Raw genomic sequence first — 18,802 nt, 5'->3', positions numbered from 1 at the left:
GGGAATTCTGAAAAAAAAATAAAAATTGTGGCAATTCTGAAAAAAAAGCCTGAGAATGCCGAAATTCCATTTTGGAATTCTGAAAAAATTCTGGAAATGCTGCGAAATTTTGAGGGAGTCCAAAAAAATCCTCCGAAATGCTGAAAAAAATCCCTCAAAAATGACTGGGGAATTCAGAAAAAAATTGTGGCGCTTCTAAAAAAAAATCCCAGGATTGCCAAAATTCCATTTTTGAAATCCGAAAAAATTCTGGGAATGCTGCGAAATTTTGAGGGAGTCCAAAAAAAATCCCTCGCGATGCTGAAAAAAAGCCCTCAAAAATCCCCGGGGAATTCAGAATCTCAGGAACTCTGAAAAAAAAATTGTGGCGATTGGGAAAAAATCCTGGGAATGCCAAAATTCACTTTCATTCCATATTAAATTTCAGCCAAAAATGCTGAAAAAATTCTGGGAATGCTGCAAAAGTTTTAGGGAGTCGAAATAAAACCCTCGAGATGTTGATAAAATTCCCTAAAAATCCCCGGGGAATTGAGAATCTGGGGAATTCTGAAAAAAAAATAAAAATTGTGGCAATTCTGAAAAAAAAGCCTGAGAATGCCGAAATTCCATTTTGGAATTCTGAAAAAATTCTGGAAATGCTGCGAAATTTTGAGGGAGTCCAAAAAAATCCTCCGAAATGCTGAAAAAAATCCCTCAAAAATGACTGGGGAATTCAGAAAAAAATTGTGGCGCTTCTAAAAAAAAATCCCAGGATTGCCAAAATTCCATTTTTGAAATCCGAAAAAATTCTGGGAATGCTGCGAAATTTTGAGGGAGTCCAAAAAAAATCCCTCGCGATGCTGAAAAAAAGCCCTCAAAAATCCCCGGGGAATTCAGAATCTCAGGAACTCTGAAAAAAAAATTGTGGCGATTGGGAAAAAATCCTGGGAATGCCAAAATTCACTTTCATTCCATATTAAATTTCAGCCAAAAATGCTGAAAAAATTCTGGGAATGCTGCAAAAGTTTTAGGGAGTCGAAATAAAACCCTCGAGATGTTGATAAAATTCCCTAAAAATCCCCGGGGAATTGAGAATCTGGGGAATTCTGAAAAAAAAATAAAAATTGTGGCAATTCTGAAAAAAAAGCCTGAGAATGCCGAAATTCCATTTTGGAATTCTGAAAAAATTCTGGAAATGCTGCGAAATTTTGAGGGAGTCCAAAAAAATCCTCCGAAATGCTGAAAAAAATCCCTCAAAAATGACTGGGGAATTCAGAAAAAAATTGTGGCGCTTCTAAAAAAAAATCCCAGGATTGCCAAAATTCCATTTTTGAAATCCGAAAAAATTCTGGGAATGCTGCGAAATTTTGAGGGAGTCCAAAAAAAATCCCTCGCGATGCTGAAAAAAAGCCCTCAAAAATCCCCGGGGAATTCAGAATCTCAGGAACTCTGAAAAAAAAATTGTGGCGATTGGGAAAAAATCCTGGGAATGCCAAAATTCACTTTCATTCCATATTAAATTTCAGCCAAAAATGCTGAAAAAATTCTGGGAATGCTGCAAAAGTTTTAGGGAGTCGAAATAAAACCCTCGAGATGTTGATAAAATTCCCTAAAAATCCCCGGGGAATTGAGAATCTGGGGAATTCTGAAAAAAAAATAAAAATTGTGGCAATTCTGAAAAAAAAGCCTGAGAATGCCGAAATTCCATTTTGGAATTCTGAAAAAATTCTGGAAATGCTGCGAAATTTTGAGGGAGTCCAAAAAAATCCTCCGAAATGCTGAAAAAAATCCCTCAAAAATGACTGGGGAATTCAGAAAAAAATTGTGGCGCTTCTAAAAAAAAATCCCAGGATTGCCAAAATTCCATTTTTGAAATCCGAAAAAATTCTGGGAATGCTGCGAAATTTTGAGGGAGTCCAAAAAAAATCCCTCGCGATGCTGAAAAAAAGCCCTCAAAAATCCCCGGGGAATTCAGAATCTCAGGAACTCTGAAAAAAAAATTGTGGCGATTGGGAAAAAATCCTGGGAATGCCAAAATTCACTTTCATTCCATATTAAATTTCAGCCAAAAATGCTGAAAAAATTCTGGGAATGCTGCAAAAGTTTTAGGGAGTCGAAATAAAACCCTCGAGATGTTGATAAAATTCCCTAAAAATCCCCGGGGAATTGAGAATCTGGGGAATTCTGAAAAAAAAATAAAAATTGTGGCAATTCTGAAAAAAAAGCCTGAGAATGCCGAAATTCCATTTTGGAATTCTGAAAAAATTCTGGAAATGCTGCGAAATTTTGAGGGAGTCCAAAAAAATCCTCCGAAATGCTGAAAAAAATCCCTCAAAAATGACTGGGGAATTCAGAAAAAAATTGTGGCGCTTCTAAAAAAAAATCCCAGGATTGCCAAAATTCCATTTTTGAAATCCGAAAAAATTCTGGGAATGCTGCGAAATTTTGAGGGAGTCCAAAAAAAATCCCTCGCGATGCTGAAAAAAAGCCCTCAAAAATCCCCGGGGAATTCAGAATCTCAGGAACTCTGAAAAAAAAATTGTGGCGATTGGGAAAAAATCCTGGGAATGCCAAAATTCACTTTCATTCCATATTAAATTTCAGCCAAAAATGCTGAAAAAATTCTGGGAATGCTGCAAAAGTTTTAGGGAGTCGAAATAAAACCCTCGAGATGTTGATAAAATTCCCTAAAAATCCCCGGGGAATTGAGAATCTGGGGAATTCTGAAAAAAAAATAAAAATTGTGGCAATTCTGAAAAAAAAGCCTGAGAATGCCGAAATTCCATTTTGGAATTCTGAAAAAATTCTGGAAATGCTGCGAAATTTTGAGGGAGTCCAAAAAAATCCTCCGAAATGCTGAAAAAAATCCCTCAAAAATGACTGGGGAATTCAGAAAAAAATTGTGGCGCTTCTAAAAAAAAATCCCAGGATTGCCAAAATTCCATTTTTGAAATCCGAAAAAATTCTGGGAATGCTGCGAAATTTTGAGGGAGTCCAAAAAAAATCCCTCGCGATGCTGAAAAAAAGCCCTCAAAAATCCCCGGGGAATTCAGAATCTCAGGAACTCTGAAAAAAAAATTGTGGCGATTGGGAAAAAATCCTGGGAATGCCAAAATTCACTTTCATTCCATATTAAATTTCAGCCAAAAATGCTGAAAAAATTCTGGGAATGCTGCAAAAGTTTTAGGGAGTCGAAATAAAACCCTCGAGATGTTGATAAAATTCCCTAAAAATCCCCGGGGAATTGAGAATCTGGGGAATTCTGAAAAAAAAATAAAAATTGTGGCAATTCTGAAAAAAAAGCCTGAGAATGCCGAAATTCCATTTTGGAATTCTGAAAAAATTCTGGAAATGCTGCGAAATTTTGAGGGAGTCCAAAAAAATCCTCCGAAATGCTGAAAAAAATCCCTCAAAAATGACTGGGGAATTCAGAAAAAAATTGTGGCGCTTCTAAAAAAAAATCCCAGGATTGCCAAAATTCCATTTTTGAAATCCGAAAAAATTCTGGGAATGCTGCGAAATTTTGAGGGAGTCCAAAAAAAATCCCTCGCGATGCTGAAAAAAAGCCCTCAAAAATCCCCGGGGAATTCAGAATCTCAGGAACTCTGAAAAAAAAATTGTGGCGATTGGGAAAAAATCCTGGGAATGCCAAAATTCACTTTCATTCCATATTAAATTTCAGCCAAAAATGCTGAAAAAATTCTGGGAATGCTGCAAAAGTTTTAGGGAGTCGAAATAAAACCCTCGAGATGTTGATAAAATTCCCTAAAAATCCCCGGGGAATTGAGAATCTGGGGAATTCTGAAAAAAAAATAAAAATTGTGGCAATTCTGAAAAAAAAGCCTGAGAATGCCGAAATTCCATTTTGGAATTCTGAAAAAATTCTGGAAATGCTGCGAAATTTTGAGGGAGTCCAAAAAAATCCTCCGAAATGCTGAAAAAAATCCCTCAAAAATGACTGGGGAATTCAGAAAAAAATTGTGGCGCTTCTAAAAAAAAATCCCAGGATTGCCAAAATTCCATTTTTGAAATCCGAAAAAATTCTGGGAATGCTGCGAAATTTTGAGGGAGTCCAAAAAAAATCCCTCGCGATGCTGAAAAAAAGCCCTCAAAAATCCCCGGGGAATTCAGAATCTCAGGAACTCTGAAAAAAAAATTGTGGCGATTGGGAAAAAATCCTGGGAATGCCAAAATTCACTTTCATTCCATATTAAATTTCAGCCAAAAATGCTGAAAAAATTCTGGGAATGCTGCAAAAGTTTTAGGGAGTCGAAATAAAACCCTCGAGATGTTGATAAAATTCCCTAAAAATCCCCGGGGAATTGAGAATCTGGGGAATTCTGAAAAAAAAATAAAAATTGTGGCAATTCTGAAAAAAAAGCCTGAGAATGCCGAAATTCCATTTTGGAATTCTGAAAAAATTCTGGAAATGCTGCGAAATTTTGAGGGAGTCCAAAAAAATCCTCCGAAATGCTGAAAAAAATCCCTCAAAAATGACTGGGGAATTCAGAAAAAAATTGTGGCGCTTCTAAAAAAAAATCCCAGGATTGCCAAAATTCCATTTTTGAAATCCGAAAAAATTCTGGGAATGCTGCGAAATTTTGAGGGAGTCCAAAAAAAATCCCTCGCGATGCTGAAAAAAAGCCCTCAAAAATCCCCGGGGAATTCAGAATCTCAGGAACTCTGAAAAAAAAATTGTGGCGATTGGGAAAAAATCCTGGGAATGCCAAAATTCACTTTCATTCCATATTAAATTTCAGCCAAAAATGCTGAAAAAATTCTGGGAATGCTGCAAAAGTTTTAGGGAGTCGAAATAAAACCCTCGAGATGTTGATAAAATTCCCTAAAAATCCCCGGGGAATTGAGAATCTGGGGAATTCTGAAAAAAAAATAAAAATTGTGGCAATTCTGAAAAAAAAGCCTGAGAATGCCGAAATTCCATTTTGGAATTCTGAAAAAATTCTGGAAATGCTGCGAAATTTTGAGGGAGTCCAAAAAAATCCTCCGAAATGCTGAAAAAAATCCCTCAAAAATGACTGGGGAATTCAGAAAAAAATTGTGGCGCTTCTAAAAAAAAATCCCAGGATTGCCAAAATTCCATTTTTGAAATCCGAAAAAATTCTGGGAATGCTGCGAAATTTTGAGGGAGTCCAAAAAAAATCCCTCGCGATGCTGAAAAAAAGCCCTCAAAAATCCCCGGGGAATTCAGAATCTCAGGAACTCTGAAAAAAAAATTGTGGCGATTGGGAAAAAATCCTGGGAATGCCAAAATTCACTTTCATTCCATATTAAATTTCAGCCAAAAATGCTGAAAAAATTCTGGGAATGCTGCAAAAGTTTTAGGGAGTCGAAATAAAACCCTCGAGATGTTGATAAAATTCCCTAAAAATCCCCGGGGAATTGAGAATCTGGGGAATTCTGAAAAAAAAATAAAAATTGTGGCAATTCTGAAAAAAAAGCCTGAGAATGCCGAAATTCCATTTTGGAATTCTGAAAAAATTCTGGAAATGCTGCGAAATTTTGAGGGAGTCCAAAAAAATCCTCCGAAATGCTGAAAAAAATCCCTCAAAAATGACTGGGGAATTCAGAAAAAAATTGTGGCGCTTCTAAAAAAAAATCCCAGGATTGCCAAAATTCCATTTTTGAAATCCGAAAAAATTCTGGGAATGCTGCGAAATTTTGAGGGAGTCCAAAAAAAATCCCTCGCGATGCTGAAAAAAAGCCCTCAAAAATCCCCGGGGAATTCAGAATCTCAGGAACTCTGAAAAAAAAATTGTGGCGATTGGGAAAAAATCCTGGGAATGCCAAAATTCACTTTCATTCCATATTAAATTTCAGCCAAAAATGCTGAAAAAATTCTGGGAATGCTGCAAAAGTTTTAGGGAGTCGAAATAAAACCCTCGAGATGTTGATAAAATTCCCTAAAAATCCCCGGGGAATTGAGAATCTGGGGAATTCTGAAAAAAAAATAAAAATTGTGGCAATTCTGAAAAAAAAGCCTGAGAATGCCGAAATTCCATTTTGGAATTCTGAAAAAATTCTGGAAATGCTGCGAAATTTTGAGGGAGTCCAAAAAAATCCTCCGAAATGCTGAAAAAAATCCCTCAAAAATGACTGGGGAATTCAGAAAAAAATTGTGGCGCTTCTAAAAAAAAATCCCAGGATTGCCAAAATTCCATTTTTGAAATCCGAAAAAATTCTGGGAATGCTGCGAAATTTTGAGGGAGTCCAAAAAAAATCCCTCGCGATGCTGAAAAAAAGCCCTCAAAAATCCCCGGGGAATTCAGAATCTCAGGAACTCTGAAAAAAAAATTGTGGCGATTGGGAAAAAATCCTGGGAATGCCAAAATTCACTTTCATTCCATATTAAATTTCAGCCAAAAATGCTGAAAAAATTCTGGGAATGCTGCAAAAGTTTTAGGGAGTCGAAATAAAACCCTCGAGATGTTGATAAAATTCCCTAAAAATCCCCGGGGAATTGAGAATCTGGGGAATTCTGAAAAAAAAATAAAAATTGTGGCAATTCTGAAAAAAAAGCCTGAGAATGCCGAAATTCCATTTTGGAATTCTGAAAAAATTCTGGAAATGCTGCGAAATTTTGAGGGAGTCCAAAAAAATCCTCCGAAATGCTGAAAAAAATCCCTCAAAAATGACTGGGGAATTCAGAAAAAAATTGTGGCGCTTCTAAAAAAAAATCCCAGGATTGCCAAAATTCCATTTTTGAAATCCGAAAAAATTCTGGGAATGCTGCGAAATTTTGAGGGAGTCCAAAAAAAATCCCTCGCGATGCTGAAAAAAAGCCCTCAAAAATCCCCGGGGAATTCAGAATCTCAGGAACTCTGAAAAAAAAATTGTGGCGATTGGGAAAAAATCCTGGGAATGCCAAAATTCACTTTCATTCCATATTAAATTTCAGCCAAAAATGCTGAAAAAATTCTGGGAATGCTGCAAAAGTTTTAGGGAGTCGAAATAAAACCCTCGAGATGTTGATAAAATTCCCTAAAAATCCCCGGGGAATTGAGAATCTGGGGAATTCTGAAAAAAAAATAAAAATTGTGGCAATTCTGAAAAAAAAGCCTGAGAATGCCGAAATTCCATTTTGGAATTCTGAAAAAATTCTGGAAATGCTGCGAAATTTTGAGGGAGTCCAAAAAAATCCTCCGAAATGCTGAAAAAAATCCCTCAAAAATGACTGGGGAATTCAGAAAAAAATTGTGGCGCTTCTAAAAAAAAATCCCAGGATTGCCAAAATTCCATTTTTGAAATCCGAAAAAATTCTGGGAATGCTGCGAAATTTTGAGGGAGTCCAAAAAAAATCCCTCGCGATGCTGAAAAAAAGCCCTCAAAAATCCCCGGGGAATTCAGAATCTCAGGAACTCTGAAAAAAAAATTGTGGCGATTGGGAAAAAATCCTGGGAATGCCAAAATTCACTTTCATTCCATATTAAATTTCAGCCAAAAATGCTGAAAAAATTCTGGGAATGCTGCAAAAGTTTTAGGGAGTCGAAATAAAACCCTCGAGATGTTGATAAAATTCCCTAAAAATCCCCGGGGAATTGAGAATCTGGGGAATTCTGAAAAAAAAATAAAAATTGTGGCAATTCTGAAAAAAAAGCCTGAGAATGCCGAAATTCCATTTTGGAATTCTGAAAAAATTCTGGAAATGCTGCGAAATTTTGAGGGAGTCCAAAAAAATCCTCCGAAATGCTGAAAAAAATCCCTCAAAAATGACTGGGGAATTCAGAAAAAAATTGTGGCGCTTCTAAAAAAAAATCCCAGGATTGCCAAAATTCCATTTTTGAAATCCGAAAAAATTCTGGGAATGCTGCGAAATTTTGAGGGAGTCCAAAAAAAATCCCTCGCGATGCTGAAAAAAAGCCCTCAAAAATCCCCGGGGAATTCAGAATCTCAGGAACTCTGAAAAAAAAATTGTGGCGATTGGGAAAAAATCCTGGGAATGCCAAAATTCACTTTCATTCCATATTAAATTTCAGCCAAAAATGCTGAAAAAATTCTGGGAATGCTGCAAAAGTTTTAGGGAGTCGAAATAAAACCCTCGAGATGTTGATAAAATTCCCTAAAAATCCCCGGGGAATTGAGAATCTGGGGAATTCTGAAAAAAAAATAAAAATTGTGGCAATTCTGAAAAAAAAGCCTGAGAATGCCGAAATTCCATTTTGGAATTCTGAAAAAATTCTGGAAATGCTGCGAAATTTTGAGGGAGTCCAAAAAAATCCTCCGAAATGCTGAAAAAAATCCCTCAAAAATGACTGGGGAATTCAGAAAAAAATTGTGGCGCTTCTAAAAAAAAATCCCAGGATTGCCAAAATTCCATTTTTGAAATCCGAAAAAATTCTGGGAATGCTGCGAAATTTTGAGGGAGTCCAAAAAAAATCCCTCGCGATGCTGAAAAAAAGCCCTCAAAAATCCCCGGGGAATTCAGAATCTCAGGAACTCTGAAAAAAAAATTGTGGCGATTGGGAAAAAATCCTGGGAATGCCAAAATTCACTTTCATTCCATATTAAATTTCAGCCAAAAATGCTGAAAAAATTCTGGGAATGCTGCAAAAGTTTTAGGGAGTCGAAATAAAACCCTCGAGATGTTGATAAAATTCCCTAAAAATCCCCGGGGAATTGAGAATCTGGGGAATTCTGAAAAAAAAATAAAAATTGTGGCAATTCTGAAAAAAAAGCCTGAGAATGCCGAAATTCCATTTTGGAATTCTGAAAAAATTCTGGAAATGCTGCGAAATTTTGAGGGAGTCCAAAAAAATCCTCCGAAATGCTGAAAAAAATCCCTCAAAAATGACTGGGGAATTCAGAAAAAAATTGTGGCGCTTCTAAAAAAAAATCCCAGGATTGCCAAAATTCCATTTTTGAAATCCGAAAAAATTCTGGGAATGCTGCGAAATTTTGAGGGAGTCCAAAAAAAATCCCTCGCGATGCTGAAAAAAAGCCCTCAAAAATCCCCGGGGAATTCAGAATCTCAGGAACTCTGAAAAAAAAATTGTGGCGATTGGGAAAAAATCCTGGGAATGCCAAAATTCACTTTCATTCCATATTAAATTTCAGCCAAAAATGCTGAAAAAATTCTGGGAATGCTGCAAAAGTTTTAGGGAGTCGAAATAAAACCCTCGAGATGTTGATAAAATTCCCTAAAAATCCCCGGGGAATTGAGAATCTGGGGAATTCTGAAAAAAAAATAAAAATTGTGGCAATTCTGAAAAAAAAGCCTGAGAATGCCGAAATTCCATTTTGGAATTCTGAAAAAATTCTGGAAATGCTGCGAAATTTTGAGGGAGTCCAAAAAAATCCTCCGAAATGCTGAAAAAAATCCCTCAAAAATGACTGGGGAATTCAGAAAAAAATTGTGGCGCTTCTAAAAAAAAATCCCAGGATTGCCAAAATTCCATTTTTGAAATCCGAAAAAATTCTGGGAATGCTGCGAAATTTTGAGGGAGTCCAAAAAAAATCCCTCGCGATGCTGAAAAAAAGCCCTCAAAAATCCCCGGGGAATTCAGAATCTCAGGAACTCTGAAAAAAAAATTGTGGCGATTGGGAAAAAATCCTGGGAATGCCAAAATTCACTTTCATTCCATATTAAATTTCAGCCAAAAATGCTGAAAAAATTCTGGGAATGCTGCAAAAGTTTTAGGGAGTCGAAATAAAACCCTCGAGATGTTGATAAAATTCCCTAAAAATCCCCGGGGAATTGAGAATCTGGGGAATTCTGAAAAAAAAATAAAAATTGTGGCAATTCTGAAAAAAAAGCCTGAGAATGCCGAAATTCCATTTTGGAATTCTGAAAAAATTCTGGAAATGCTGCGAAATTTTGAGGGAGTCCAAAAAAATCCTCCGAAATGCTGAAAAAAATCCCTCAAAAATGACTGGGGAATTCAGAAAAAAATTGTGGCGCTTCTAAAAAAAAATCCCAGGATTGCCAAAATTCCATTTTTGAAATCCGAAAAAATTCTGGGAATGCTGCGAAATTTTGAGGGAGTCCAAAAAAAATCCCTCGCGATGCTGAAAAAAAGCCCTCAAAAATCCCCGGGGAATTCAGAATCTCAGGAACTCTGAAAAAAAAATTGTGGCGATTGGGAAAAAATCCTGGGAATGCCAAAATTCACTTTCATTCCATATTAAATTTCAGCCAAAAATGCTGAAAAAATTCTGGGAATGCTGCAAAAGTTTTAGGGAGTCGAAATAAAACCCTCGAGATGTTGATAAAATTCCCTAAAAATCCCCGGGGAATTGAGAATCTGGGGAATTCTGAAAAAAAAATAAAAATTGTGGCAATTCTGAAAAAAAAGCCTGAGAATGCCGAAATTCCATTTTGGAATTCTGAAAAAATTCTGGAAATGCTGCGAAATTTTGAGGGAGTCCAAAAAAATCCTCCGAAATGCTGAAAAAAATCCCTCAAAAATGACTGGGGAATTCAGAAAAAAATTGTGGCGCTTCTAAAAAAAAATCCCAGGATTGCCAAAATTCCATTTTTGAAATCCGAAAAAATTCTGGGAATGCTGCGAAATTTTGAGGGAGTCCAAAAAAAATCCCTCGCGATGCTGAAAAAAAGCCCTCAAAAATCCCCGGGGAATTCAGAATCTCAGGAACTCTGAAAAAAAAATTGTGGCGATTGGGAAAAAATCCTGGGAATGCCAAAATTCACTTTCATTCCATATTAAATTTCAGCCAAAAATGCTGAAAAAATTCTGGGAATGCTGCAAAAGTTTTAGGGAGTCGAAATAAAACCCTCGAGATGTTGATAAAATTCCCTAAAAATCCCCGGGGAATTGAGAATCTGGGGAATTCTGAAAAAAAAATAAAAATTGTGGCAATTCTGAAAAAAAAGCCTGAGAATGCCGAAATTCCATTTTGGAATTCTGAAAAAATTCTGGAAATGCTGCGAAATTTTGAGGGAGTCCAAAAAAATCCTCCGAAATGCTGAAAAAAATCCCTCAAAAATGACTGGGGAATTCAGAAAAAAATTGTGGCGCTTCTAAAAAAAAATCCCAGGATTGCCAAAATTCCATTTTTGAAATCCGAAAAAATTCTGGGAATGCTGCGAAATTTTGAGGGAGTCCAAAAAAAATCCCTCGCGATGCTGAAAAAAAGCCCTCAAAAATCCCCGGGGAATTCAGAATCTCAGGAACTCTGAAAAAAAAATTGTGGCGATTGGGAAAAAATCCTGGGAATGCCAAAATTCACTTTCATTCCATATTAAATTTCAGCCAAAAATGCTGAAAAAATTCTGGGAATGCTGCAAAAGTTTTAGGGAGTCGAAATAAAACCCTCGAGATGTTGATAAAATTCCCTAAAAATCCCCGGGGAATTGAGAATCTGGGGAATTCTGAAAAAAAAATAAAAATTGTGGCAATTCTGAAAAAAAAGCCTGAGAATGCCGAAATTCCATTTTGGAATTCTGAAAAAATTCTGGAAATGCTGCGAAATTTTGAGGGAGTCCAAAAAAATCCTCCGAAATGCTGAAAAAAATCCCTCAAAAATGACTGGGGAATTCAGAAAAAAATTGTGGCGCTTCTAAAAAAAAATCCCAGGATTGCCAAAATTCCATTTTTGAAATCCGAAAAAATTCTGGGAATGCTGCGAAATTTTGAGGGAGTCCAAAAAAAATCCCTCGCGATGCTGAAAAAAAGCCCTCAAAAATCCCCGGGGAATTCAGAATCTCAGGAACTCTGAAAAAAAAATTGTGGCGATTGGGAAAAAATCCTGGGAATGCCAAAATTCACTTTCATTCCATATTAAATTTCAGCCAAAAATGCTGAAAAAATTCTGGGAATGCTGCAAAAGTTTTAGGGAGTCGAAATAAAACCCTCGAGATGTTGATAAAATTCCCTAAAAATCCCCGGGGAATTGAGAATCTGGGGAATTCTGAAAAAAAAATAAAAATTGTGGCAATTCTGAAAAAAAAGCCTGAGAATGCCGAAATTCCATTTTGGAATTCTGAAAAAATTCTGGAAATGCTGCGAAATTTTGAGGGAGTCCAAAAAAATCCTCCGAAATGCTGAAAAAAATCCCTCAAAAATGACTGGGGAATTCAGAAAAAAATTGTGGCGCTTCTAAAAAAAAATCCCAGGATTGCCAAAATTCCATTTTTGAAATCCGAAAAAATTCTGGGAATGCTGCGAAATTTTGAGGGAGTCCAAAAAAAATCCCTCGCGATGCTGAAAAAAAGCCCTCAAAAATCCCCGGGGAATTCAGAATCTCAGGAACTCTGAAAAAAAAATTGTGGCGATTGGGAAAAAATCCTGGGAATGCCAAAATTCACTTTCATTCCATATTAAATTTCAGCCAAAAATGCTGAAAAAATTCTGGGAATGCTGCAAAAGTTTTAGGGAGTCGAAATAAAACCCTCGAGATGTTGATAAAATTCCCTAAAAATCCCCGGGGAATTGAGAATCTGGGGAATTCTGAAAAAAAAATAAAAATTGTGGCAATTCTGAAAAAAAAGCCTGAGAATGCCGAAATTCCATTTTGGAATTCTGAAAAAATTCTGGAAATGCTGCGAAATTTTGAGGGAGTCCAAAAAAATCCTCCGAAATGCTGAAAAAAATCCCTCAAAAATGACTGGGGAATTCAGAAAAAAATTGTGGCGCTTCTAAAAAAAAATCCCAGGATTGCCAAAATTCCATTTTTGAAATCCGAAAAAATTCTGGGAATGCTGCGAAATTTTGAGGGAGTCCAAAAAAAATCCCTCGCGATGCTGAAAAAAAGCCCTCAAAAATCCCCGGGGAATTCAGAATCTCAGGAACTCTGAAAAAAAAATTGTGGCGATTGGGAAAAAATCCTGGGAATGCCAAAATTCACTTTCATTCCATATTAAATTTCAGCCAAAAATGCTGAAAAAATTCTGGGAATGCTGCAAAAGTTTTAGGGAGTCGAAATAAAACCCTCGAGATGTTGATAAAATTCCCTAAAAATCCCCGGGGAATTGAGAATCTGGGGAATTCTGAAAAAAAAATAAAAATTGTGGCAATTCTGAAAAAAAAGCCTGAGAATGCCGAAATTCCATTTTGGAATTCTGAAAAAATTCTGGAAATGCTGCGAAATTTTGAGGGAGTCCAAAAAAATCCTCCGAAATGCTGAAAAAAATCCCTCAAAAATGACTGGGGAATTCAGAAAAAAATTGTGGCGCTTCTAAAAAAAAATCCCAGGATTGCCAAAATTCCATTTTTGAAATCCGAAAAAATTCTGGGAATGCTGCGAAATTTTGAGGGAGTCCAAAAAAAATCCCTCGCGATGCTGAAAAAAAGCCCTCAAAAATCCCCGGGGAATTCAGAATCTCAGGAACTCTGAAAAAAAAATTGTGGCGATTGGGAAAAAATCCTGGGAATGCCAAAATTCACTTTCATTCCATATTAAATTTCAGCCAAAAATGCTGAAAAAATTCTGGGAATGCTGCAAAAGTTTTAGGGAGTCGAAATAAAACCCTCGAGATGTTGATAAAATTCCCTAAAAATCCCCGGGGAATTGAGAATCTGGGGAATTCTGAAAAAAAAATAAAAATTGTGGCAATTCTGAAAAAAAAGCCTGAGAATGCCGAAATTCCATTTTGGAATTCTGAAAAAATTCTGGAAATGCTGCGAAATTTTGAGGGAGTCCAAAAAAATCCTCCGAAATGCTGAAAAAAATCCCTCAAAAATGACTGGGGAATTCAGAAAAAAATTGTGGCGCTTCTAAAAAAAAATCCCAGGATTGCCAAAATTCCATTTTTGAAATCCGAAAAAATTCTGGGAATGCTGCGAAATTTTGAGGGAGTCCAAAAAAAATCCCTCGCGATGCTGAAAAAAAGCCCTCAAAAATCCCCGGGGAATTCAGAATCTCAGGAACTCTGAAAAAAAAATTGTGGCGATTGGGAAAAAATCCTGGGAATGCCAAAATTCACTTTCATTCCATATTAAATTTCAGCCAAAAATGCTGAAAAAATTCTGGGAATGCTGCAAAAGTTTTAGGGAGTCGAAATAAAACCCTCGAGATGTTGATAAAATTCCCTAAAAATCCCCGGGGAATTGAGAATCTGGGGAATTCTGAAAAAAAAATAAAAATTGTGGCAATTCTGAAAAAAAAGCCTGAGAATGCCGAAATTCCATTTTGGAATTCTGAAAAAATTCTGGAAATGCTGCGAAATTTTGAGGGAGTCCAAAAAAATCCTCCGAAATGCTGAAAAAAATCCCTCAAAAATGACTGGGGAATTCAGAAAAAAATTGTGGCGCTTCTAAAAAAAAATCCCAGGATTGCCAAAATTCCATTTTTGAAATCCGAAAAAATTCTGGGAATGCTGCGAAATTTTGAGGGAGTCCAAAAAAAATCCCTCGCGATGCTGAAAAAAAGCCCTCAAAAATCCCCGGGGAATTCAGAATCTCAGGAACTCTGAAAAAAAAATTGTGGCGATTGGGAAAAAATCCTGGGAATGCCAAAATTCACTTTCATTCCATATTAAATTTCAGCCAAAAATGCTGAAAAAATTCTGGGAATGCTGCAAAAGTTTTAGGGAGTCGAAATAAAACCCTCGAGATGTTGATAAAATTCCCTAAAAATCCCCGGGGAATTGAGAATCTGGGGAATTCTGAAAAAAAAATAAAAATTGTGGCAATTCTGAAAAAAAAGCCTGAGAATGCCGAAATTCCATTTTGGAATTCTGAAAAAATTCTGGAAATGCTGCGAAATTTTGAGGGAGTCCAAAAAAATCCTCCGAAATGCTGAAAAAAATCCCTCAAAAATGACTGGGGAATTCAGAAAAAAATTGTGGCGCTTCTAAAAAAAAATCCCAGGATTGCCAAAATTCCATTTTTGAAATCCGAAAAAATTCTGGGAATGCTGCGAAATTTTGAGGGAGTCCAAAAAAAATCCCTCGCGATGCTGAAAAAAAGCCCTCAAAAATCCCCGGGGAATTCAGAATCTCAGGAACTCTGAAAAAAAAATTGTGGCGATTGGGAAAAAATCCTGGGAATGCCAAAATTCACTTTCATTCCATATTAAATTTCAGCCAAAAATGCTGAAAAAATTCTGGGAATGCTGCAAAAGTTTTAGGGAGTCGAAATAAAACCCTCGAGATGTTGATAAAATTCCCTAAAAATCCCCGGGGAATTGAGAATCTGGGGAATTCTGAAAAAAAAATAAAAATTGTGGCAATTCTGAAAAAAAAGCCTGAGAATGCCGAAATTCCATTTTGGAATTCTGAAAAAATTCTGGAAATGCTGCGAAATTTTGAGGGAGTCCAAAAAAATCCTCCGAAATGCTGAAAAAAATCCCTCAAAAATGACTGGGGAATTCAGAAAAAAATTGTGGCGCTTCTAAAAAAAAATCCCAGGATTGCCAAAATTCCATTTTTGAAATCCGAAAAAATTCTGGGAATGCTGCGAAATTTTGAGGGAGTCCAAAAAAAATCCCTCGCGATGCTGAAAAAAAGCCCTCAAAAATCCCCGGGGAATTCAGAATCTCAGGAACTCTGAAAAAAAAATTGTGGCGATTGGGAAAAAATCCTGGGAATGCCAAAATTCACTTTCATTCCATATTAAATTTCAGCCAAAAATGCTGAAAAAATTCTGGGAATGCTGCAAAAGTTTTAGGGAGTCGAAATAAAACCCTCGAGATGTTGATAAAATTCCCTAAAAATCCCCGGGGAATTGAGAATCTGGGGAATTCTGAAAAAAAAATAAAAATTGTGGCAATTCTGAAAAAAAAGCCTGAGAATGCCGAAATTCCATTTTGGAATTCTGAAAAAATTCTGGAAATGCTGCGAAATTTTGAGGGAGTCCAAAAAAATCCTCCGAAATGCTGAAAAAAATCCCTCAAAAATGACTGGGGAATTCAGAAAAAAATTGTGGCGCTTCTAAAAAAAAATCCCAGGATTGCCAAAATTCCATTTTTGAAATCCGAAAAAATTCTGGGAATGCTGCGAAATTTTGAGGGAGTCCAAAAAAAATCCCTCGCGATGCTGAAAAAAAGCCCTCAAAAATCCCCGGGGAATTCAGAATCTCAGGAACTCTGAAAAAAAAATTGTGGCGATTGGGAAAAAATCCTGGGAATGCCAAAATTCACTTTCATTCCATATTAAATTTCAGCCAAAAATGCTGAAAAAATTCTGGGAATGCTGCAAAAGTTTTAGGGAGTCGAAATAAAACCCTCGAGATGTTGATAAAATTCCCTAAAAATCCCCGGGGAATTGAGAATCTGGGGAATTCTGAAAAAAAAATAAAAATTGTGGCAATTCTGAAAAAAAAGCCTGAGAATGCCGAAATTCCATTTTGGAATTCTGAAAAAATTCTGGAAATGCTGCGAAATTTTGAGGGAGTCCAAAAAAATCCTCCGAAATGCTGAAAAAAATCCCTCAAAAATGACTGGGGAATTCAGAAAAAAAAAAAATCCCCAAAGATGCCAAAAAATCCCCTGGGAAGGCAAAGAGATCCCCAAAGATGCCAAAAAAATACGCAACGGCGCCAAAAAGATCCCTGGGGATGCCAAAAAATCCCAGCGATGCTGAAAAAAATTCCCAGGGGAAGACAAAAAATCCCCAGAGAGACCCAAAAAATCCCCAAGAGCGCCAAAAAATCCCCTGGGAAGGCAAAAAGATCACAAGAGATGCCAAAAAAAACCCCAACGCCGCCCAAAGATGCCCCAAAATCCCGGAGACGCTGCAAAAAAATCCCAGGGGAAGCCAAAAAATCCACAGAGAGACCCCAAAAAGTCCCCAAGAGCGCCAAAAAATCCCCAAAGATGCCAAAAATTCCCCTGGGACAGCAAAAAGATCCCCAAAGATGCCAAAAAAAAACCCCAACGCCGCCCAAAAATCCCCAAAGATGCCCCAAAATCCCGGAGATGCTGAAAAAAAATCCCACAGGAAGCCAAAAAATCCCCAACGGCACCGAAAAAAATCCCCAAAGATGCCAAAAAATCCCCTGGGAAGGCAAAGAGATCCCCAAAGATGCCAAAAAAATACGCAACGGCGCCAAAAAGATCCCTGGGGATGCCAAAAAATCCCGGAGCTGCTGAAAAAAATTCCCATGGGAAGACTAAAAATCCCCGGAGATACCCAAAAATTCCCCAAGAGTACCAAAAAATCCCCAGAGATGCCAAAAAATCCCCTGGGACGGCAAAAAGAGCCCAAGAGATGCCAAAAACAACCCCAACGCCACCCAAAAATCCCCAAAGATGCCCCCAAATCCCGGAGATGCTGAAAAAAAATCCCACGGGAAGCCAAAAAATCCCCAACGGCACCGAAAAAAATCCCCAAAGATGCCAAAAAATCCCCTGGGAAGGCAAAGAGATCCCCAAAGATGCCAAAAAAATACGCAACGGCGCCAAAAAGATCCCTGGGGATGCCAAAAAATCCCAGCGATGCTGAAAAAAATTCCCATGGGAAGAATAAAAATCCCTTGAGATACCCAAAAAATCCCCATGAGCGCCAAAAAATCCCCAAATATGCCAAAAAATCCCCTGGGAAGGCAAAAAGATCCCCAAAGATGCCAAAAAAACCCCAATGCTGCCCAAAAATCCCCAAAGATGCCCCAAAATCCCGGAGATGCTGCAAAAAAATCCCACTGGACGCCAAAAACTGCCCAGAGAGACCCCAAAAATCCCCAAAGATGCCAAAAAATCCCCTGGGAAGGCAAAAAGATCCCCAAAGATGCCAAAAAATCCCCTGGGAAGGCAAAAAGATCCCCAAAGATGCCAAAAAATCCCCTGGGAAGGCAAAAAGATCCCCAAAGATGCCAAAAAATCCCCTGGGAAGGCAAAAAGATCCCCAAAGATGCCAAAAAATCCCCTGGGAAGGCAAAAAGATCCCCAAAGATGCCAAAAAATCCCCTGGGAAGGCAAAAAGATCCCCAAAGATGCCAAAAAAACCCCAATGCTGCCCAAAAATCCCCAAAGATGCCCCAAAATCCCGGAGATGCTGCAAAAAAATCCCACTGGACGCCAAAAACTGCCCAGAGAGACCCCAAAAATCCCCAAAGATGCCAAAAAATCCCCAAAGATGCCGAAAAAAACCCCCTCCGAGATGCTGAAAAAATTCCCCCCAAATCCCCGGGGAATTCAGAATCTGGGGAATTCTGAAAAAAAATAAAAATTGTGGCGGTTGTGAAAAAATCCCGGGAATGCCAAAATTCACTTTCATTCCAAATTAAATTTCAGCCAAAAATGCTGAAAAAATTCTGGGAATGCTGCAAAAGTTTTAGGGAGTCGAAATAAAACCCTCGAGATGTTGATAAAATTCCCTAAAAATCCCCGGGGAGTTCAGAATCTGGAGAATTCTGGGGAAAAAAAAAAAAAAAAAGTGGCAATTCTGAAAAAAAATTCCCGAGAATGCCAAAATTCCATTGTGGAATTCTGAAAAAATTCTGGGAATGCTGCAAAATTTTGAGGGAGTCCAAAAAAATCCCCCGAGATGCTGAAAAAATTCCCCAAAAATTCCCCGGGAGGGCAAAACAAAATCTCAGGAATTCTGAAAAAAACCTGGTGATTCTGTAAAACTCCTGGGAATGCCAAAATTCCATTGTGGAATTCCGAAAAAATTCTGGGAATGCTGCGAAATTTTGAGGGAGTCCAAAATATCCTCCGAAATGCTGAAAAAAATCCCTCAAAAATGACTGGGGAATTCAGAAAAAAATTGTGGCGCTTCTAAAAAAAAATCCCAGGATTGCCAAAATTCCATTTTTGAAATCCGAAAAAATTCTGGGAATGCTGCGAAATTTTGAGGGAGTCCAAAAAAAATCCCTCGCGATGCTGAAAAAAAGCCCTCAAAAATCCCCGGGGAATTCAGAATCTCAGGAACTCTGAAAAAAAAATTGTGGCGATTGGGAAAAAATCC

This window comes from Charadrius vociferus, unplaced genomic scaffold, assembly GCF_000708025.1.
Source record: "Charadrius vociferus isolate BGI_N301 unplaced genomic scaffold, ASM70802v2 scaffold780, whole genome shotgun sequence".
Classification (NCBI taxonomy): Eukaryota; Metazoa; Chordata; class Aves; order Charadriiformes; family Charadriidae; genus Charadrius; species Charadrius vociferus.
Note: the sequence above shows the minus strand (reverse complement) of the source record.